General features: G+C 51.8%; 2 non-coding genes across 2 annotated transcripts; both read right to left on the bottom strand.

Moving 5' to 3' along the window:
- Positions 1-351: 351 nt before the first annotated feature.
- On the bottom strand, positions 352-433 carry trnas-gcu (transfer RNA serine (anticodon GCU)). The gene has a single exon. It is a non-coding gene; the product is annotated as a tRNA-Ser (tRNA).
- A 245-nt stretch (positions 434-678) lies between these two features.
- On the bottom strand, positions 679-768 carry trnar-ucg (transfer RNA arginine (anticodon UCG)). The gene is given in 2 exon segments: positions 679-714; positions 732-768. It is a non-coding gene; the product is annotated as a tRNA-Arg (tRNA).
- Positions 769-22,713: the final 21,945 nt, after the last annotated feature.

The following is a 22,713-nucleotide window of genomic DNA, read 5'->3' on the forward strand; positions in this document are numbered from 1 at the left end:
CTCGTCCGGGATTTGGCCCGGGAACTCTCGCGTTTCAAATGTGATCATTCGTAAGCGAGAATCATAGCCCGAGAACAACGAGCCGCCGACAGTGAAAAGCGCAGCTCTCAGATTCTGCCGATAGTGAGAAAATATATTAGACCCATCGTGCTTGTGTTGTCCCTCAGAGACCTATCTAATTAGTGCCCCTCGCCATAGTCCTGCAAATGTCATCCTTTTGACGAATATGTTATTAAATTGAGACATGACATGAGCAAAGTACAGCATCCTTGTAAGAAAAAGGACAATTTGCCGATGAAGTTAAATGTGAATGACAAAACGACCAGGCAGGTCAAAGCTGTAGGACAACGACGACGAGGATGGGATTCGAACCCATGCGTGCAGAGCTCAATGAATAAGCAGGCCATCGCCTTAACCTCTCGGCCACCTCGTCCACTCCATAGCTCATCTTCAGCGATTCAATCTCCTGCTTTTTGTATCCACACAGAAATAATGTGCAAGAAAGTCCACTTCACAGCTTGCTCTGTCCATGCATGCAGATCGACAATGATGAAAATGTGCCATTAGATTCCATCAGCAAATAGCCTTCCTTCACTTCAGGTGAGTGACTGGAATAGATGGTTGGTTTCTCAGTAGAATCGCAACAAAGAATATAAAATTTCAGGCAGTGAGCGAATACGACCGCGGCAGGACTCGAACCTGCACTATTCTGATAATTTTGTGGTTTGTGATCGAAGTCAGACGCCTTACCCATAAGGCCACGCGGCCTCTGATATCAGCGTATGTTGGGAGCAAATTCGGGGCAACTGCAATATCAAGGAGTGGATTTCGGAAAAGATGAGCATATTTGTCAAGCATGGATTTGTGAAAGGGAAATCATGCTTGACAAATCTTCTGGAATTTTTTGAGGATGTTTCCAGTAAAGTGGACAAAGGAGAACCAGTTGATGTGGTATATTTGGACTTTCAGAAGGCTTTCGACAAGGTCCCACACAAGAGATTAATGTGCAAAGTTAAAGCACATGGGATTGGGGGTAGTGTGCTGACGTGGATTGAGAACTGGTTGTCAGACAGGAAGCAAAGAGTAGGAGTAAACGGGTACTTTTCAGAATGGCAGGCAGTGACTAGTGGAGTGCCGCAAGGTTCTGTGCTGGGGCCCCAGCTGCTTACATTGTACATTAATGATTTAGACGAGGGGATTAAATGCAGTATCTCCAAATTTGCGGATGATACTAAGTTGGGTGGCAGTGTGAGCTGCGACTAGGATGCTATTAGGCTGCAGAGTGACTTGGATAGGTTAGGTGAGTGGGCGAATGCATGGCAGATGAAGTATAATGTGGATAAATGTGAGGTTATCCACTTTGGTGGTAAAAACAGAGAGACAGACTATTATCTGAATGGTGACAGATTAGGAAAAGGGAAGGTGCAACGAGACCTGGGTGTCATGGTACATCAGTCATTGAAGGTTGGCATGCAGGTACAGCAGGCGGTTAAGAAAGCAAATGGCATGTTGGCCTTCATAGCGAGGGGATTTGAATACAGGGGCAGGGAGGTGTTGCTACAGTTGTACAGGGCCTTGGTGAGGCCACACCTGGAGTATTGTGTACAGTTTTGGTCTCCTAACTTGAGGAAGGACATTCTTGCTATTGAGGGAGTGCAGCGAAGGTTTACCAGACTGATTCCCGGGATGGCGGGACTGACCTATCAAGAAAGATTGGATCAATTGGGCTTGTATTCACTGGAGTTCAGAAGAATGAGAGGGGACCTCATAGAAACGTTTAAAATTCTGACGGGTTTAGACAGGTTAGATGCAGAAAGAATGTTCCCAATGTTGGGGAAGTCCAGAACCAGGGGTCACAGTCTGAGGATAAGGGGTAAGCCATTTAGGACCGAGATGAGGAGAAACTTCTTCACCCAGAGAGTGGTGAACCTGTGGAATTCTCTACCACAGAAAGTAGTTGAGGCCAATTCACTAAATATATTCAAAAGGGAGTTAGATGAAGTCCTTACTACTCGGGGGATCAAGGGTTATGGCGAGAAAGCAGGAAGGGGGTACTGAAGTTTCATGTTCAGCCATGAACTCATTGAATGGCGGTGCAGGCTAGAAGGGCTGAATGGCCTGCTCCTGCACCTATTTTCTATGTTTCTATGTTTCTATGAATGAACAGGCGCACTGCGATCTGGGTGCGCACCGGCGCAGGCAACCCCGAGGAGAAAATCTGTTTTAAAGGGAAAGATTATGAACCGGAACTGACAACCAGCCTGTTTAAAGAGACACAGAATGATCCGGGACGACAAGGGACATCCGTTTTACCCAGATGCTGAATTACCCTTGACTGACGGCAGTTGCCTTTTAAAAGAATAAAGTGAGATTTCTATCATCCCTGAAGGCAATTGTGCAGTGGGGCTCAGGACCACGCGGGGCAGAGACTGTTATTGAAGCCACAGGTGATAGACAGGCAGGAAGGAAGGAGCGACCTAAAACCAGCCCAGACTGAAATATATATATTTTTAACATTTTAAGAAAATAAATGCATTTAAATTGTATTTAAAAAAAATTGAATTTGAGTTGTTTGAAATAAATAAATAATTGATTCATATTCTATATATTTTTTGATTGAACGAAGGCTGTGTGACTGGAAGAATTTCATTGGAAATGGGTGCAGTCAATAAATACCCAAACGCAGTAAGCCCATGGTGGAAGACAAGCCACGAGGGAAAATGTGGGCTACAAAGGCGATCTTTTGAAGTCGCGTATGTCTTTCTGCTTGATCTGACAGCAGCTGCTTGTGCTGTGAAAGAGGTCAAATGTAATAGAGCCCGGTACAGGCAGAACAGAAAACGCATATTTATTTTGGAAGTTAAAAATTTGGGATTATATATAAATATACACATATATATACATGTATAAACAAAGTCAGTCAGTCAGTCATGTCGTGTCTTGTCTAGATTTGATTTGATTTGAATTTGAATTAGAAAATGAGGATGGAGGATGTCATCATGTCACACAGCCCTCGCTAGAATCGCTACATTTCTTACTTGTGCATTTTCCCTTCTTGCAGATGTGGAATAGCAAAATCCCACAGCTGATTCTTCTACCATCAGAGAGTCCACGAAGGAGTGATCAAACAAATCAGTACGGTTTCAAGTTGCATGTAATGCATTTTTCTCACCTGACAGTAAGATCGCACAGCACGTTTGCACACACTCTGGCTTATACAAACACACAAACAAACTAAAATTCCTGCACCCTCCAAAGGCAGTTTTTGAAATTTGAAATTGGAAATCCGGGACAGACAACACATCCCTTGTAAACAGACATAGAATGATGCGGGTCTGATAGCACACCATTTTAAACAAACAGAGAATGATCTCGGACAGACAGCACATCCCCTTAAAAGGGACACAAATTAGAATGAATAAAATCAGATAAATCTGTAAAACTTGTCAGGTCGTGCAGATTGTGTGGAGAAAGAATCCGGTTTCACGTTCTGTCGGATAATCTTTCTGATATTTTAGGAAAAAGTTAAAGATTACAGATTTTTTCAACAAAAATAGCGCCTGGAAAAAATACGCAGCAAGAAAGGTCAAATGGGAACGTCTGTGATACAGTGGAACGCAGGAGTGATTAAATAATAAATGGCACAATAGAGAAAGGCAAAGTGGGTGGTAATCGGGCAATAACGTAACAAAGGATGTTCCAGAGGAGGTGTTAGTGGGAATAGCAGAACCATTACCAGACAATGGGAGCGGTGCTTATCATCCGATACGTTGAACCTAATGTTGAGCCAGAAGACGAGAACATGCCTACAATATAGGGTGTCACCGCATTTTAATCAGACCAGGCAGCTTTGCCAGCCCGGATTGATTTCCTGTCCGCTTTGAATTCGGCAGCCAAGGGACTAATTCTAAAGCCAGCTTCTCTCATCTTTTCAGCTCTACAGAAACAGGACGCACTCATATTCAGATCAGAGGTGGAGATTGACGCTGAATGTATGCTTATCCCAATTGAGGTGAGCTTAGGCTTACAGACAGGAAGATATACTGATCAACTATTGGCCTAAACCAAACAAGGGTTGAGGTTATCCAACGTGTCACAGAGCCGAGTACCTCTCAGATACTTTAACTTCACTCAGTTTGGCGGGGTTCACTTTGCTCTGGGATTTGGACGTTTTAATGTAAAATATGTCTGTTTACTCACATGTCGAGCGGCAGTGAGAAGCGGAACTTTGAGTAAAAAATGGCTGGGGCTCGTACGGGATTTGGCCCAAGACCTCTCGCATTTCAAATGTGATCATTTCGAAGCGAGAATCATACCCCTAGACCAACGAGCCACCGGCAGTGAAAAGCGCAGCTCTCAGATTCTGGCGGTAGTGAGAAATGATATTAGACCCATGGTGCTTGTGTTGTCCCTCAGAGACCTATCTAATTAGTCCCCCTCGCCATAGTCCAGCAAATGTTATCCTTTTGACGAATATATTATTAATTTGAGACATGACATGAGCAACACTTGCCACTTAGCAACCAGTCTCTTCGCCCTCAGCCACTGGTCTCATCGCCCTGAGCAACCGGAGCTCAGCTCTCAGCCACCGGTTGTTTCGCTCTTAGCAGCAAGGCACTTGGCCCTCAGCCACCAGTCCCTTCACGTTCAGCCACCCGATCCTTAGCCCTCAGCCACCGGTCGTTTCGTTCCGAGCAGAAAAGCACTTGCCCCTTAACGAAAAGTCCCTTGTACCTTACCAACTCGTCTCATGGTCCTTAGCAACTGTTCTGATGGACCTTAGCAACCAGTTTGTTCACCCTTGGCAGCTGGTTGTTTGGCTCTCTGTCACCAGTGCCAAGGCCCTCGGCAACCCGTCGCTTGGCCCTTAGCACACAACGCTTTTATAAGCAACCAGTCCCTTGGCCCTGAACCACCATTGCTTTGCCCTCAACAACCAGCTGTTTTTCAATCAGCAGCCGGTCCCTTGGCCCTCAGCCACCGGTCCCTTCACCCTGAGCCACCAGTCTTTTCGCCCTTAGCAACTGGTTCCTTGGCCCACAGCAACCAATATTTGGCATTTACCAACCTGTGCTTTGGCCCTCAGCGATAAGTCCCTTGACAGTCAGCCGCCCGATCCTTAGCCCTCAGTCACCGGTTGTTTTGCTCTTAGCATCCAGTCCCTTGGCCCATAGCAACCAGTCCCTTGGCCCTTAGCATCCAGTCTCTTGGCCCTGAGCAACCAGTCCCTCGGCCCTTAGCATCCAGTCTCTTGGCCCTGAGCAACCAGTCCATTGGCCCTTCGCAACCAGTCCCTTGGCCGTTAGCAACGAGTCTCTTGGCCCTGAGCAACCAGTCTTTTGTCCCTGAGCAACCAGTCCCTTGGCCGTTCGCAACGAGTCCCTTGGCCCTGAGCAACCAGTCCCTTGGCCCTTAGCAACCAGTCCCTCAGTCCTTCGCAGGCGGTCCCTTCGCCCTTAGCAGCCGGTCCCTTAGTGCAAAGCAACCAGTCCCTTGGACATTAGCAACTGGCCCATTTGCCATTAGCAGCCAACACTTGCCATTTGGCAACCCATCTCTTCGCCCTCAGCCACTGGTCCCTTCGCCCTGAGCAACGTTTCCTTAGCCCTCAGCCACTGGTCGTTTCACTCTTAATGGCACAGCACTTGGACCTTAGCAACCAGTCCTTTGGCCCATAGCAACCGGTCCCTTGCCCCATAGCAACCAACATTGGCCCGTAGCAATCAGTGCCTTGGCCCTCAGCCACCAGTCCCTTCATGCTCAGTCACATGATCCTAAATCCACAGCCTCCGGTCGTTTCGCTCTTGGCAGCAAGACGCTTGGCCCTGACCAACTGGACTATTGGCCTTTACCAACAGCTCCTTTGCACTTAGCAACTGGTCACTTGGCCCTTAACAACCAGGCCGGTGGCACTTAGCAACTGCTCCCTTGACCCTTAGCAACTTGTCTGCACCTGGGCAGGACCGGAACCAATGTCCTAGGGGGAGTGTTTGCTAGTGCTGTTGGGGAGGATTTAAACTGATATGGCAGGGGGATGGGAACCAATGCAGGGAGACAGAGGGAAACAAAAAGGAGGCAAAAGCAAAAGACAGAAAGGAGATGAGGAAAAGTGGAGGGCAGAGAAACCCAAGGCAAAGAACAAAAAGGGCCACTGTACAGCAAAATTCTAAAAGGACAAAGGGTGTTAAAAGAACAAGCCTGAAGGCTTTGTGTCTTACTGCAAGGAGTATCCGCAATAAAGTGGATGAATTAACTGTGCAAAAAATGTTAACAAATATGATGTGATTGGGATTACGGAGACGTGGCTCCAGGATGATCAGGGCTGGGAACTCAACATCCAGGGGTATTCAACATTCAGGAAAGATAGAATAAAAGGAAAAGGAGGTGGGGTAGCATTGCTGGTTAAGGAGCAAATTAAGGCAATAGTTCTGAAGGACATTAACTTGATGATGTGGAATGTATATGGGTAGAGCTGCAGAATACCAAAGGACAAAAAACGTTAGTGGGAGTTGTGTACAGACCTCCAAACAGTAGTAGTGATGTTGGGGAGGGCATCAAACATGAAATTAGGGGTGCGTGCAATAAAGGTGCAGCAGTTATAATGGGTGACTTTAATATGCACATAGATTGGGTTAACCAAACTGGAAGCAATACGATAGAGGAGGATTTCCTGGAGTGCATAAGGGTTGGTTTTTTAGACCAATATGTCGAGGAACCAACTAGGGGGGAGGCCATCTTAGACTGGGTGTTGTGTAATGAGAGAGGATTAATTAGCAATCTCGTTGTGCGAGGCCCCTTGGGGAAGAGTGACCATAATATGGTGGAATTCTGCATTAGGATGGAGAATGAAACAGTTAATTCAGAGACCATGGTCCAGAACTTAAAGAAGGGTAACTTTGAAGGTATGAGGCGTGAATTGGCTAGGATAGATTGGTGAATGATACTGAAGGGGTTGAATGTGGATGGGCAATGGCAGACATTTAGAGACCGCATGGATGATCTGCAACAATTGTACATTCCTGTCTGGTGTAAAAATAAAAAAGGGAAGGTGGCTCAACCGTGGCTATCTAGGGAAATCAGGGATAGCATTAAAGCCAAGGAAGTGGCATACAAATTAGCCAGAAATAGCAGAGAACCCGGGGACTGGGAGAAATTTAGAACTCAGCAGAGGAGGACAAAGGGTTTGATGAGGGCAGGGAAAATGGAGTACGAGAAGAAGCTTGCAGGGAACAATAAGACGGATTGCAAAAGTTTCTATAGATATGTAAAGAGAAAAAGGTTAGTAAAGACAAACGTAGGTCCCCTGCAGTCAGAATCAGGGGAAGTCGTCACGGGGACCAAAGAAATGGCGGACCAATTGAACAAGTACTTTGGTTCGGTATTCACTGAGGAGGACACAAACAACCTTCCGGATATAAAAGGGGTCGGAGGGTCTAGTAAGGAGGAGGAACTGAGGGAAATCCTTATTAGTCGGGAAATTGTGTTGGTGAAATTGATGGGATTGAAGGCCGATAAATCCCCAGGGCCTGATGGACTGCATCGCAGAGTACTTAAGGAGGTGGCCTTGGAAATAGTGGATGCATTGACAGTCATTTTCCAACATTCCATTGACTCTGGATCAGTTCCTATGGAGTGGAGGGTAGCCAATGTAACCCCACTTTTTAAAAAAGGAGGGAGAGAGAAAACAGGGAATTACAGACCGGTCAGCCTGACATCGGTAGTGGGTAAAATGATGGAATCAATTATTAAGGATGTCATATCAGTGCATTTGGAAAGAGGTAATATGATAGGTCCAAGTCAGCATGGATTTGTGAAAGGGAAATCATGCTTGACAAATCTTCTGGAATTTTTTGAGGATGTTTCCAGTAGAGTGGACAAGGGAGAACCAGTTGATGTGGTATATTTGGACTTTCAGAAGGCTTTCGACAAGGTCCCACACAAGAGATTAATGTGCAAAGTTAAAGCACATGGGATTGGGGGTAGTGTGCTGACATGGATTGAGAACTGGTTGTCAGACAGGAAGCAAAGAATAGGAGTAAATGGGGACTTTTCAGAATGGCAGGCAGTGACTAGTGGGGTACCGCAAGGTTCTGTGCTGGGGCCCCAGCTGTTTACACTGTACATTAATGATTTAGACGAGGGGATTAAATGTAGTATCTCCAAATTTGCGGATGACACTAAGTTGGGTGGCAGTGTGAGCTGCGAGGAGGATGCTGTGAGGCTGCAGAGCGACTTGGATAGGTTAGGTGAGTGGACAAATGCATGGCAGATGAAGTATAATGTGGATAAATGTGAGGTTATCCACTTTGGTGGTAAAAACAGAGAGACAGACTATTATCTGAATGGTAACAGATTAGGAAAAGGGCAGGTGCAAAGAGACCTGGGTTTCATGGTACATCAGTCATTGAAGGTTGGCATGCAGGTACAGCAGGCGGTTAAGAAAGCAAATGGCATGTTGGCCTTCATAGCGAGGGGATTTGAGTACAGGGGCAGGGAGGTGTTGCTACAATTGTACAGGGCCTTGGTGAGGCCACACCTGGAGTATTGTGTACAGTTTTGGTCTCCTAACCTGAGGAAGAACATTCTTGCTATTGAGAGAGTGCAGCGAAGGTTCACCAGACTGATTCCCGGGATGGCGGGACTGACCTATCAAGAAAGACTGGATCAACTGGGCTTGTATTCACTGGAGTTCAGAAGAATGAGAGGGGACCTCATAGAAACGTTTAAAATTCTGACGGGGTTAGACAGGTTACATGCAGGAAGAATGTTTCCAATGTTGGGGAAGTCCAGAACCAGGGGACACAGTCTAAGGATAAGGGGGAAGCCATTTAGGACCGAGATGAGGAGGAATTTCTTCACCCAGAGAGTGGTGAACCTGTGGAATTCTCTGCCACAGAAGGTTGTTGAGGCCAATTCACTAAATATATTCAAAAAGGAGTTAGATGAAGTCCTTACTACACGGGGGAATCAAGGGGTATGGCGAGAAAGCATGAATGGGGTACTGAAGTTGCATGTTCAACCATGAACTCATTGAATGGCGGTGCAGGCTAGAAGGGCCGAATGGCCTACTCCTGCACCTATTTTCTATGTTTCTATGTTTCTATGTCTCTCGGCCATTAGCAACTGGTCTCTTGGCCCTCTGCCACCAGTGCCAAGGCCGTCGGCAACCATTCACTTGGCCATTAGCACCCAACGATTGGCTCTAAGCAACTGGTCCCTTGCCCCTGACCCACCATGGCTTTGCCCTCAGCCACCAGTACCTTGGCCCTCAACCACCGGTCCCTTTGGCCCTCAGCCACTGGCCCTTTGGCCCTCAGCCACCAGTACCTTGGCCCTCAACCACCGGTCCCTTTGGCCCTCAGCCACTGGCCCTTTGGCCCTCAGCCACCAGTACCTTGGCCCTCAACCACCGGTCCCTTTGGCCCTCAGCCACTGGTCCCTTTGGCCCTCAGCCACCAGTACCTTGGCTCTCAACCACCGGTCCCTTTGGCCCTCAGCCACCTGTCCCTTTGGCCCTCAGCCACTGGTCCCTTTGGCCCTCAGCAACCAGTCCCTTGGCCCCAAGCAACTGGTCATTTGGCCCTTAGCAATCAGTCTCTTGGCCCTGAGCAACGGGTCACTTCACCTGAGCAACGGGTCCCTTTGCCCTTAGCAACTGGTCCCTTGGTGCTGCGCAAACAGTCCCTTTGTACTGAGCAATCGGTCCCTTGGCCCCAAGCAGCTGGTCATTTGGCCCTTAGCAATCAGTCTTTTGGCCCTGAGCAACGGGTCACTTCAACCTGAGCAACGGGTCCCTTTGCCCTTAGCAACTGGTCGCTTGCTGCTGAGCAACCAGTCCCTTTGCCCGAAGGAACCAGTCCCTTGGCCCTGAGCAACAGGTCCCTTTGCACTGAGCAACTGGTCCCTTGGCCCTCAGCCACCGGTCCCTTGGCCCTAAGGAACCAGTCCCTTGCCCAAAGGAAATGGTCCCTTGCCCTAAGGAACCAGTCCCTTGCTCCTAAGGCACCGGTCCCTTGGCCCTAAGGAACCAGTCCCTTGCTCCTAAGGAACCGGTCCCTTGGCCCTAAGGAACCAGTCCCTTGCCCAAAGGAAATGGTCCCTTGCCCTAAAGAACCGGTGCCTTGCCCAAGCAACCAGTAGCTTGGCCCTAGGGAACCAATTCCTTGGCCCTCAGCCACCAGTCCCTTAGCCCTTAGCAATCGGTCCCTTGTCTCTGAGCAACCGGTGCTTTGGCCCTCAGCCACCTGTCCCTTAGCCCTTAGCAACCAGTCCTTTGGCTCTTAGCAACCAGTCCTTTGGCCCTTAGCAACCAGTCCCTTCGGCCTGAGCAATGAGTCCCTTAGCCCTTAGCAACCAGTTCCTTAGCAACCAGTCCCTTGGCCCTTAGCAACTGGACCCTTGGACCTTACCAACAGGTCCTTTGGCATTTTGCAACTGGTCCCTTGTCCCTTAGCAACCAGTCCTTTGGCCCTTAGCAACCAGTCCCTTGGCACTTTGCAACCAGTCCCTTAGCGCTTAGCAACAATTCCCTTGGTCCTTAGCAACCAGTCCCTTGGCACTTTGCAACCAGTCCCTTAGCCCTGAGCAACAATCTCTTGGCCCTTAGCAACCAGTCCCTTGGCACTTTGCAACCAGTCCCTTAGCCCTTAGGAACAATCCCTTGGCCCTTAGCAACCAGTCCCTTCGCCCTGAACAATGAGTCCCTTAGCCCTTAGCAACCAGTTCCTTAGCCCTTAGCAACCAGTCCCTTGGCCCTTAGCAACCGGACCCTTGGACCTTACCAACAGGTCCTTTGGCATTTTGCAACTGGTCCCTTGTCCCTTAGCAACCAGGCCTTTGGCCCTTAGCAACCAGTCCCTTGGCCATTTGCAACCAGTCCCTTAGCCCTTAGCAACAAGTCTTTTGGCACTTAGAATCCGTTCCCTTGGCACTTAGTAACTAGTCCATTGGCACTTAGCAATGGGTCCCATGGCCATTAGCAACCGGTCTTTTGGCCGTTAGCACCCATTCTCTTGCCGCTAAGCAACCGGTCCCTTGGCCATTACCAACTGATCCCTTGGCCATTAGCAACCAGTCTCTTGCCTCTCAGCAACTGATCACTTGGCCATTAGCAACCAGTCTCTTGCCTCTAAGCAACAGGTCCCTTGGCCATTAGCCGTCAACACTTGTCACTTAGCAACCGGATTCTTCGTCCTCAGCTACTGGTCTCTTCGCCCTGAGCATCCGGACCTCAGCTCTCAGCCACCGGTTGTTTTGCTCTTAGCAGCAAGGCACTTGGCCCTCAGCCACCAGTCCCTTCACGCTCAGCCACCCGATCCTTAGCCCTTAGCCACCGGTCGTTTCATGCATAGCAGCAAGGTACTTGCCCCTTAACAAAAAGACCATTGGCCCTTAGCAACCTGGCTCTTGGCCCGAAGCAACTGTTCTGTTGGCCCTTAGCAATTAGTCTGTAGGCCCTTTCTCAACTGGTTGTTCGGCTCCTGTCATCAGTGCCAAGGCCCTCAGCCACCGGTCCCTTCACCCTGAGCCACCAGTCTTTTCGCCCTTAGCAACTGGTTCCTTGGCCCACAGCAACCAACATTTGGTCTTTACCATCCTGTGCTTTGGCCCTCAGTGACAAGTCCCTTGACACTCAGCCGCCTGATCCTTAGGCCTCAGTCACCGGTTGTTTTGCCCTTAGCAACCAGTCACTTGGCCCTTAGCAACCAGTTCCTTGGCCCTTAGCAACCTGTCCCTTGGCCCTGAGCAACCGGTTCATTGGTGCAAAGCAACCAGTCCCTTGGCCTTTAGCAACTGGGCCATTTGCCGTTATCAGCCAACACTTGTCACTTATCAACCAGTCTCTTCGCCCTCAGCCACTGATCCCTTTGCCCTGAGCAACGTTTCCTCAGCCCTCAGCCACTGTTCGTTTCGCTCTTACTGGCAAGGCACTTGTCCCTTAACAACCAGTTCTTTGGCCCATAGCAACCGGTCCCTTGCCCCACAGCAACCAATATTGGCCCAGAGCAACTAGTGACTTAGCCCTCAGCCACCAGTCCCTTCATGCTCAGTCACCCGATCCTAAGCCCACTGCCTCCGGTCATTTCGATCCTAGCTGCAAGACACTTGGCGGTTATTAACTGGTCCCTTGTCCCTTAGCAACTAGTCCCTTTGCCCTTAGCAACTTGTCCCTTGGTGCTTTGCAACTAGTCCCTTGGCCCTCAGCCACCGCTCCTTTATCCTCAGCAAATAGTCCCTTTGCCCTTAGCAACTTGTCCCTTGGTGCTTAGCAACCAGTCCCTTTGCCCGAAGGAACCGGTCCCTTGGCCCTCAGCCACCGGTCCCTTTGTCCTGAGCAACCAGTCCATTCGCTCTCGACAACTGGTTCCTTGGCCTACAGCAACCAACACTTGGCCATTAGCAACCAGTCCTTTGGTCCTTAGCAACCTGTCCCTTGGACATTAGCAACTGGCCCATTTGCAATTAGCAGCCAACACTAGCCACTTAGCAACTGGTCTTTTCGCCCTCAGCCACTGGTCCCTTCACCCTGAGCTACGTTTCCTCAGCCCTCAGCCACTGGTCGTTTCACTCTTGGCGGCAAGGCACTTGGCCCTTAGCAACCAATCCTTTGGCCCGTAGCAACCAGTCCCTTGCCCCACAGCAACCAACATTGGCCCATAGCAACCAGTGCCTTGGCCCTCAGCCACCAGTCCCTTCATGCTCAGTCAACTGATCCTAAGCCCACAGCCCCCGGTCGTTTCACTCTTGGCGGCAAGGCACTTGGCCTTTAGCAACCAGTCCCTTGGCATTTATCAACCGGTGCCTTGCCTCTGAGCAACAGGTGCTTTGGCCCTCTGCCACCAGTCACTTAACCCTTAATAACCAGTCCCTTGGTCCTTAGCAACCAGTACCTTGGGCCTTTGCAACCAGTCACTTAGCCGTTAGCAACGATTCCCTTACCCCTCAGCAACCAGTCCCTTAGCCCTTAGCAACCAGTCCCTTGGCCCTTCGCAACCAGTCCCTTGGACCTTAGCAACGAGTCCCTTAACCCGGAGCAACCAGTCCCTTGGCCCATAGCATCGAGTCCCTTAGCATAAAAACAGATAGTAAAAGCTTTTACGGATACATAAAACAGAAAAGAGTGACTAAAGTTAATGTTGGTCCCTTAGAAGATGAGAAGGGGGATTTAATAATGGGAAATGTGGAAATGGCTGATACCTTAATTATTATTTTGCTTCGGTCTTCACAGTGGAAGACACAAAACCCATGCCAAAAATTGCGGGTCACGGGAATGTGGGAAGGGAGGACCTTGAGACAATAACTATCACTTGGGAGTGAGTGCTGGACAGGCTAATGGGATTCAAGGTAGACAAGTCCCCTGGTCCTGATGAAATGCATCCCAGGGTATTAAAAGCGATGGTGGAAGTGAGAGCAGATGCATTCGTTATAATCTACCGAAATTCTCTGGACTCTGGGGAGGTACCAGCGGATTGGAAAGCAGCTAATGCAACGCCTCTGTTTAAAAAAGGGGGCAGACAATTATAAGCTGGTTAGTTTGACATCTGTGGGGAAAATGCTTACAGCTATCATTAAGGAAGAATTAGCGGGACATCTAGATAGGAATAGTGCAATCAAGCAGACACAACATGGATTCGTGAAGTGGAAATCATGTTTAACTAATTTACTGCCATCCTTTGAGGATATAACGAGCATGGTGGATAGAGGTGTACCGATGGATGTGGTGTATTTAGATTTCCAAAAGGCATTCGATAAGGTGCCACACAAAAAGTTACTGCAGAAGCTAAAGGTACGCGGAGTCAGAGGAAATGTATTAGCATGGATAGAGAATTGGCTGGCTAACAGAAAGCAGAGAGTCGGGATAAATGGGTACTTTTCGGGTTGGAAATCGGTGGTTAGTGGTGTGTCACAGGGATCGGTGCTGGGACCACAACTGTTTACAATATACATAGATGGCCTGGAAGAGGGGACAGAATGTAGTGTAACACAATTTGCAGATGGCACAAAGATTAGTGGGAAAGCGGCTTGTGTAAAGGTCACAGAGAGGTTGCAAAGTGATTGAGATAGGTTAAGCGAACGGGCTAAGGTTTGGCAGATGGAATACAATGGACGAAAATGTGAGGTCATCCACCTTGGGGAAAAAAAACAGTAAAAGGGAATATTATTTGAATGTGGAGAAATTACAACATGCTGTGGTGCAGAGGGACCTGGGGGTCCATGTGCATGAACCCCAAAAAGTTAATTTGCAGGTGCAGCAGGTAATCAGGAAGGCGAATGGAATGTTGGCCTTCATTGCGAGAGGGATGGAGTACAAAAGCAGGGAGGTCCTGCTTCAACTATATAGGGTATTGGTGACGCTACACCTGGAGTACTGCGTGCAGTTTTGGTCACCTTACTGAAGGAAGGATATCCGATCTTTGGAGGGGGTACAGAGACAATTCACTTGGCTGATTCTGGAGATGAGTGGGTTACCTTATGATAATAGATTGAGTAGACTGGGTCTTTACTCGTTGGAGTTCAGAAGGATGAGGGGTGATCTTACAGAAACATTTAAAATAATGAAAGGGATAGACAAGATAGAGGCAGAGAGGGTGTTTCCACTGGTCGGGGAGACTAGAACTAGTGGGCACAGCCTCAGCAACCGGTCCCTTGGTCCTCAGTGACTAGACCCTTGGCCCTCAGCCACCAGTCGCTTGGCCGTCAGCCTCCGGTCTCTTGACACTCAGCCACCAGTCCCTTGGCCATTAGCCACCAGTCCCTTGACACTCAGCCACCGGTCGCTTGACACTCAGCCACCAGTCCCTTGACACTCAGCCACCAGTCCCTTGACACTCAGCCACCAGACCCTTGGCCCTCACCCACCGGTCGCTTGACACTCAGCCACCAGTCCCTTGGCCATTAGCCACCAGTCCCTTGACACTCAGCCACCGGTCTCTTGACACTCAGCCACCGGTCTCTTGACACTCAGCCACCAGTCCCTTGGCACTCACCCACCGGTCGCTTGGCCCTCACCCACCGGTCGCTTGACACTCAGCCACCAGTCCCTTGGCCATTAGCCACCAGTCCCTTGGCACTCAGCCACCGGTCCCTTGACGCTCAGCCACCGGTCCCTTGATGCTCAGCCACCGGTCCCTTGGCCAATAGCCACCAGTCCCTTGGCCCTCAGCCTCCGGTCTTTTGCCCTGATTAACCGGTCAGTTGGGCATTGGCAACCGGTCCGTTGGCCTTCAGCCACCAGTCCCTTGGCCCTCAGCAACCGATGCTTTGGGCCTCAGCAACCGATCCTTGCAGCCTAGCACCCGACCCTTGGCCGTCAGCAACAGGTCCATTAGACACAAGTCCTTTGGCCTTCAGAAACTTGGCCGTCAGCCACCAGTCCCGTGGCCCTTGGCATCCGTTGCCAGGTCCCTAGGGAACTGTTTCCAAACCCTTCAACTACTGTTCTCAAGGTCCTTGACAACCAGTCTCTAGGCCCTCAGCAACCAGCCCCTTGGCCCTCGGCCACCAGCCCCTTCGCCTTCGACCACTGGCCCCTTGACTGTCAGCCACCAGTCACTTAGTTCTTAACAGCCGGACACTTTGCCCATAGCAACCGGTCTCGTGGCCCTTAAAAAAACGGCCTCTTCCGCGAAGCAACTAGTCCCTTGGCCCTCCGCAAATGGTGGCTTGGCCCACAGCAATCAACACTTGACCCATCCACCTCCATGGCACGAACCTGGTATTGCAGTACTTCCAGGAACGGTGCAGTGGCTCTAGGCCTTTTGGCTAAGAGCATTGGCGCAGAGTGATCCTTGGCATGTGCAAGTTGACCTCTGGCGTTTGTGATTTGACAAAGAATTGGAACGATTCGCTACGAATTTAAAAAAAAAAAATGTGAGCGCCCATCTCAGAATGCGGGCCGATGCATTCGTATTTATCCTTCATCAGTGATCTCCACAGTATTCACCCAGGCACTGTAATGATGAAAGTGATAGCCAGATCCCACGTGTGGTGGCCCGGTATCGATGTGAACTTAGAGGCCTGCGTGCACAAATGTAACACATGCTCACAGTTAAGCAATGCATCCAGGGAGGAGCCACTAAGTTTATGATCTTGGCTCTCCAAGCCGTGTTCCAGGGTCCATGTCGACTATGCAGGCAAGTTTTTGGGTAAAATGTTCCTAGTGGTTGTTGATGCATAATCCAAATGGATTGAATGTGAGATAAGGGACCGGTGGATGAGGGCCAAGGGACCGGTGTCTGAGAGCCAAGGGACCGGTGGCTGAGGGCCAAGGGACCAATTGCGAAGTGCCTAAAGAACAATTGCTGAGGGCTAAATCACCAGGTGCTAAATGCTAAATGACCGATTGCTGAGGGCCAAGGGACAAGTTGTGATGGCCAAATAAATGGTTGCTGAGAGTCAAGGTACCGATGGCTGAGGGTCAAGGACCCGGTGGCTGAGAGCCAAGTGACTGGTGGCTGAGGGTCAAGGATCCGGTGGCTGAGGGCCAAGGGACTGGTGGCTGAGTGTCAAGGACGCGGTGGCTGAGAGCCAAGTGACCGGTGGCTGAGGGCCAAGGGACCGGTGGCTGATGGCCAAGGGTCCGGTCGCTGAGAGCCAAGGGACTGGTGGCTGAGGACCAAGGGACTGGTGGCCGAGGGTCAAGGGACCGGTGGCTGAGAGCCAAGTGACCGGTGGCTGAGGTCCAAGGGACTGGTGGCTGAGGGCCAAGGGACCGGTGGCTGAGGGCCAAGGGACTGGTGGCTGAGGGCCAAGGGACCGTTGGCTGTGGGCCAAGGGACTGCTGGCTGAGGGTCAAGGACCCGGTGGCTGAGGGCCAAGGGACCGGTGGCTGAGGGCCAAGCGTCCGGTCGCTGAGAGCCATGGGACTGGTGGCTGAGGACCAAGGGACTTGTGGCTGAGGGTCAAGGGACCGGTGGCTGAGGGCCTTGGGTCCGGTCGCTGAGAGCCAAGGGACTGGTGGCTGAGGACGAATGGACTGGTGGCTGAAGGTCAAGGGACCGGTGGCTGAGGGCCAAGGGTCCCGTCGCTGAGAGTCAAGGGACCGGTGGCTGAGGGCCAAGGGACCGGTGGCTCAGTGCCAAGGGACTGGTGGCTGAGGGCAAAGGGACTGGTGGCTGAGGGACAAGGGACCGGTGGCTGAGCGTCAAGCGATCTGTGGCTGAGGGCCAAGAGACTGGTGGCTGAGGGCCAAGGGACCAGTGGCTGAGCGTCAAGCGACCTGTGGCTGAGGGCCAAGAGACTGGTGGCTGAGGGACAAGGGACCGGTGGCTGAGGGCCAAGGACCCTGTGGCTGAGGGCCAAGGGACTGGTGGCTAAGGGTCAATGGACCGGTGGCTGAGAGCCAAGTGACCGGTTGCTCAGTGGCAAGGGACCGATAGCTGAGGGCCAAGGACCCGGTGGATGAGGGCCAAATGACCGGTTGCTCACTGCCAAGGGACTGGTGGTTGAGGGCCAAGGACCCGGTGGCTGAGGGCCAAGGGACCGGTGGCTGAGGGCTAAGTGACCGGTTGCTCAGTGCCAAGGGACCGGTGGCTGAGGGCCAAGGGACCAGTCGCTGAGAGCCAAGGGTCCGGTCGCTGAGAGCCAAGGGACTGGTGGCTGTGGACCAAGGGACTAGTTGCTGAGGGCCAAGGGACCGGTGGCTGAGGGCCAAGGGGCTGGTGGCTGAGGGCCAAGGGTCTAGTTGCTGAGGGCCAATGGAACGGTGGCTGAAGCTCAAGTGACCAGTGTCTGAGGGCCAAGGGTCTAGTCGCTGAGGGCCAAGCGTCCGGTGGCTGAGAGCCAAGCGACCGGTGGCTGAGGCCCAAGTGACCAGTGGCTGAGGGTAAAGTGACCGGTGGCTGAGGGCCAAGTGCCTTGCTGCTAAGAGCAAAACAACCGATGGCTGAGAGCTGAGGTCCGGATGCTCAGGGCGAAGAGAACAGTGGCTGAGGGCGAAGAGACTTGTTGCTAAGTGGCAAGTGTTGACTTCTAAGTGCTAAGGGACCGGTGGATTAGCGGCAAGGGACCGGTTGCTTAGCGGCAAGAGACTGGTTGCTAATGGCCAATGGACCGGTGCTAATGGCCAAAGGACCTTTTGCTAATGGCCAAGGGACATGTTGCTAATGGCCAAGGGACCATTTCCTAAGTGCCAAAGGATCGGATGCTCAGTGCCAAGGGACATGTTGCAAAGGGCTAAAGGTCTGGTCGCTAACTGCTAAGGGACTGTTTGCTAAGAGCTAAGGGACTGGTTGCTAAAGGCCAAAGGCCTGTTTGCTAATAGACAAGGGACTAGTAGCAAAGTGCCAAAGGACCTGTTGGTAAGGTCCAAGGGACCGGTTGCTAAGGGCCAAAGGACTGGTTGCTAAGGGGTAAGGGACTGGTTGCTGAGGGCTAAGGGATTCGTTGCTAATTTCCAAGGGATTGGTTACTAAGGGCCAAGGGACTGGTTACTAAAGGCTAAGGGACTGGTGACTGAGGGCCAAAGCACCCGTTGCTCAGAGAGAAGGGACATGTTGCTTAAGGCCAAGCGACTGGTTGCTTCAGGCAAGGGACCGGTTCCTTAGGGCGAGGGACCGTTTCCTTCGCGCAAGGGACTAGTTCCTTAGGGCCAATGGACCGGTTCCTTCGGGCCAAGGAACCGGTTTCTGAGAACCAAAGGACCGGCTGTTGAGGGCCAATGGACCAGTTGCTGAGGGCTAAGGGCTGGTTGCTCAGGGAGATGGACCGGTTGCTACGTGTCAAGAGTTGGCTGCTAATGCCCAAGTGACCAGCTGCTCCGTGTCAAGGGATAGGTTGTTCAGGGCCAAGTGCGCGGTTCCTGAGGCCAAGGGATTGGTTGCTGAGGGCCAATGGACTGGATGCTTAGAGCCAAACAACCGATGACTGAAGGCTAAGGATTGGGCGGCTGAGTGTCAAGGGTTTTGTCGCTGAGGGCCAAAGCACCGGTTGCTAAGGGCCAGGTGTTGGTTGCTGGAGGCCAAGGAATCAGTTGCTTAGGGCAAATGGGCTTGTTGCTCAGTGAGAAGGGACCAGTTGCTGAGGGCCAAGGGACCGGTTGTTCAGGACAAAGGAACCTGTTGCTTAGGCCCAAGAGACGTGTTCCTTCGGGCAAAGGGACTGCTTGTTATGCACCAAGGGACCAGTTGCTGAGGGCCAAGGGACCGGTTGCACAGGAGAAAGGGTCCTGTTGCTTAGGCCCAAGAGACGTGTTCCTTCGGGCAAAGGGACTGTTTGCTATGCAGCAAGGGATCAGTTGCTAAGGGCCAAGAGGTTGATTGCTAGGTGCCAAATAACCAGCTGCTAAGGTCCAAATGACAAGTTGCTAAGGGCCAAATGACCAGTTGCTATGGGCCAAATGACCAGTTGCTAAGGGCCAAGGGACCGGTGGCTGAGGACCAAAGAGACCGGAGGCTGAGGGCCAAGGGACCGGTGGCTGAGGGCCAAGGGATCGGTGGTTGAGGGTGAAAGGGACCGGTGGTTGAGGGCCAAGGGACTGATGGCTGAGGGCAAAACTACTGGTTGCTGAGGGCAAAGCCATGGTGGTTAAGGCCAAGGGAATGGTTGTTTAGATCCAATGGTTGGGTGCTAATGGCCAAGTGAATGGTTGCCGAGGGTCTTTGCACTGGTGGCAGAGGGCCAAGAGACCAGTTGCTAATGGCCTAAAGACTAGTTGCTAAGGGCCAAGGGACCTGTTGGTAAGGGCCAAGGGACTGGTTGGTAAGCGCCAAGTGACTTGCTGCGAGGATCGAAACGACCGGAGTCTGTGGGCTTAGGATCTGGTGACTGAGCATGAAGGGACTGGTGGCTGAGGGCCAAGGCACTGGTTGCTATGGGCCAATGTTGGTTGCTGTGGGGCAAGGGACTGGTTGCTATGGGCTAAAGGACTGGTTGCTAAGTGCCAAGTGCCTTGCCGCTAAGAGCGAAACGACCAGTGGCTGAGGGCTGAGGAAACGTTGCTCAGGGCGAAGGGACCAGTGGCTGAGGTCGAAGAGACCGGTTGCGAAGTGGCAAGTGTTGGCTGCTAACGGCAAATGGGCCAGTTGCTGAAGGCCAATGGACCAGTTGCTTTGCACCAAGGGACCAGTTGCTAAGGGTCAAGGGACTGGTTGATAAGGGCCAAGGGACTGGTTGATAAGGGCCAAGAGCCCGGTTGCTAAGAGCAAAACAACCGGTGACTGAGGGCTAATGATCGGCGGCTGAGCATTAAGGGACTTGTCGCTGAGGGCCAAAGCACAGGTTTGTAAAAGCCAAATGTTGGTTGCTGTGGGCCAAGGAACCAGTTGCTCAGGGCAAAAAAACTGGTAGCTCAGGGCTAAGGGACCAGTGGCTGAGGGCCAAGGAACCAGTTGCTCAGGGCAAAAAGACTGGTGGCTCAGGGCTAAGGGACCAGTGGCTGAGGGCCAAGGGAACAGTTGCTCAGGGCAAAAAGACTGGTGGCTCAGGGCTAAGGGACCAGTGGCTGAGGGCCAAGGGAACCGGATGCTGAGGGAAAAACGGTCGGTTTCTGAGGCAAAGCAATGGTGGTTCAGGGTCAAGGAACTGGTTTCTTAGAGCCAAGGGTTGGGCGCTCAGGGCCAAGTGACCGGTTGCCGAGGGCCTTGGCACTGGTGACAGAGATCCAAAAAACTGGTTGCCAAGGGCCTACAGACTGGTTGCTAAGGACCAACAGGATAGTTGCTAAGGGCCAAGAGCCTGGTTGCTAAGTGCCAAGGGATCGGTTGGTAAGGCCCAAGGTGCTTTTTGTGAAGGGCCAAGTGCCTTGATGTTAAGAGCGAAACGACCGGTGATGAGAGCTGAAGTCCGCTTGCTCAGGGCGAAGAGTCCAGTGGCTGAGGGCGAAGAGTAGCCACTGGTTGCTAAGTGGCAAGAATTGGCTGCTAATGGCCTAGAGACCGGTTGCTGAGGGCCAAGAGACAAGTTGCTTTGCGTCAGGAGACTGGTTGCTAAGGGCCAAGGGATCGGTTGCCAATCGCCAAGAGACCGGTTGCTAATGGCCATGGGACCGACTGCTAGGGGCCAAGTGACCAGTTGCTTAGGGCCAAGCGACCAGTTTCAAAGTACCAAGGACCGTTTTCTAAGGGCCAAAGAACCTGTGGCTAAGGGCCAAGGGACCGGCTGCTAAGGGCAAAGGATTGGCGGCAGAGGGCCAATGCACCGGTTGCTCAGAGACAAGGGACCGGTTGCTTAGGGCCAAGGGACTGATTCCTAAGTGCCAAGGCACCGGTTGCTGAGAACCAAAGGACCGGTTGTTGAGGGCCAAGGGACCAGTTGCTGAGGGCTAAGGACGGTTGCTCAGGGAGATGGGACTGGTTGCTACGTGGCAAGAGTTGGCTGCAATGGGTTAGGGACAGGCTGCTTAGTACCAAGGGACCAGTTGTTCAGGGCCAAGTGAACGGTTGCGGAGGCCAAGGGACCGGTTGCTGAGGGCCATGGAACCGGTTGCTGAGTGCCAAGGGACAGGTTGCTGAGGCCATGGAACCGGTTGCTGAGGGCTAAGGGACTGGTTGCTGAGGGCCATGGGATAGGTTGCTGAGGGCTAAGGGACTGGATGCTAAGAGCTAAACAACCAGTGACAGAGGGCTAATGATCAGACGGCTGAGTGTCAAGGGACTTGTCACTGAGGGCCAAAGCACCAGTTGCTAAGGGCCAAATGTTGGTTGCTGGAGGCCAAGGAACCAGTTGCTAAGGACGAATGGACTTGTTGCTCAGGACGAAGGAACCGGCGGCTGAGGGCCAAGGGACTGGTTGCTCAGGACAAAGGGACCTGTTGCTTAGGGCCAAGGGACCAGTATCCTCAGGCAAAGGTATTCGTTGCTAAGCACCAAGGGACCAGTTGCTAAGGGCCAAGGGACCCGCTGCTCAGGTTGAAGTGACCCGTTGCTAAGGGCCAAGAGACCGATTGCTAAGTGCCAAATGACGATTTGCTAAGGGTCAAATGACCAGTTCCACAGACCAAATGAGCAGCTGGCCAAGGGACCGGTGGCTGAGGGCCAAGGGACCGGTGGCTGAAGGCCCAAGGGATCGGTGGCTGAGGACCAAGGAACTGGTGGCAGAGTGCCAAGAGATCGGTTGCTAAGGGCCGAGAGACAAGTTGCGAGGGCAAAGAGAACAGTTGCTAAAGGCCAAGGGCCTGGTTGCTAAGTGCCAAGGGCCTGGTTGCTCAGGGCCAATGGACCAGCTGTAAAGGGACAATGGAGCTGTTGGTAAAGGCCAAAGGACTGGTGGCTGAGGGCCAAGGGACTGGTGGCTGAGGGAAAAACTGCTGGTTGCTGAGGGCAAAGCCATGGTGGTTCAGGGCCAAGGGACCGGTTGCTTAGAGCTAATGATTGGGTGCTAATGGCCAAGTGAATGTTTGCCAAAGGCCTTGGCACTGATGATTAGAGGGCCAAGAGACTGGTTGCAAACGGCCTAGAGACTAGTTGCTAAGGGCTGAGGGAGCTGTTGCAACTGGCCGAGGGCCTGGTAGCGAAGGGCCAAGGGACAGGTTGCGAAGGGCCAAGAGACCTGTTGGTAAGGGCCAAGACACCGGTTGACAAAGGCCAAGGGACTGATTGGTAAGCACCAAGTGCCTTGCTGCTAGAAGCGAAACGACCGGAGTCTGTGGGCTTAGGATCGGGTGACTGAGCATGAAGGGACTGGTGGCTGAGGGCCAAGGCACTGGTTGCTATGGGCCAATGTTGGTTGCTGTGGGGCAAGGGACCAGTTGCTATGGGCCAAAGGACTGGTTGCTAA

The sequence above is a fragment of the Pristiophorus japonicus genome, unplaced genomic scaffold, assembly GCF_044704955.1.
Source record: "Pristiophorus japonicus isolate sPriJap1 unplaced genomic scaffold, sPriJap1.hap1 HAP1_SCAFFOLD_271, whole genome shotgun sequence".
NCBI lineage: Eukaryota > Metazoa > Chordata > Chondrichthyes > Pristiophoridae > Pristiophorus > Pristiophorus japonicus.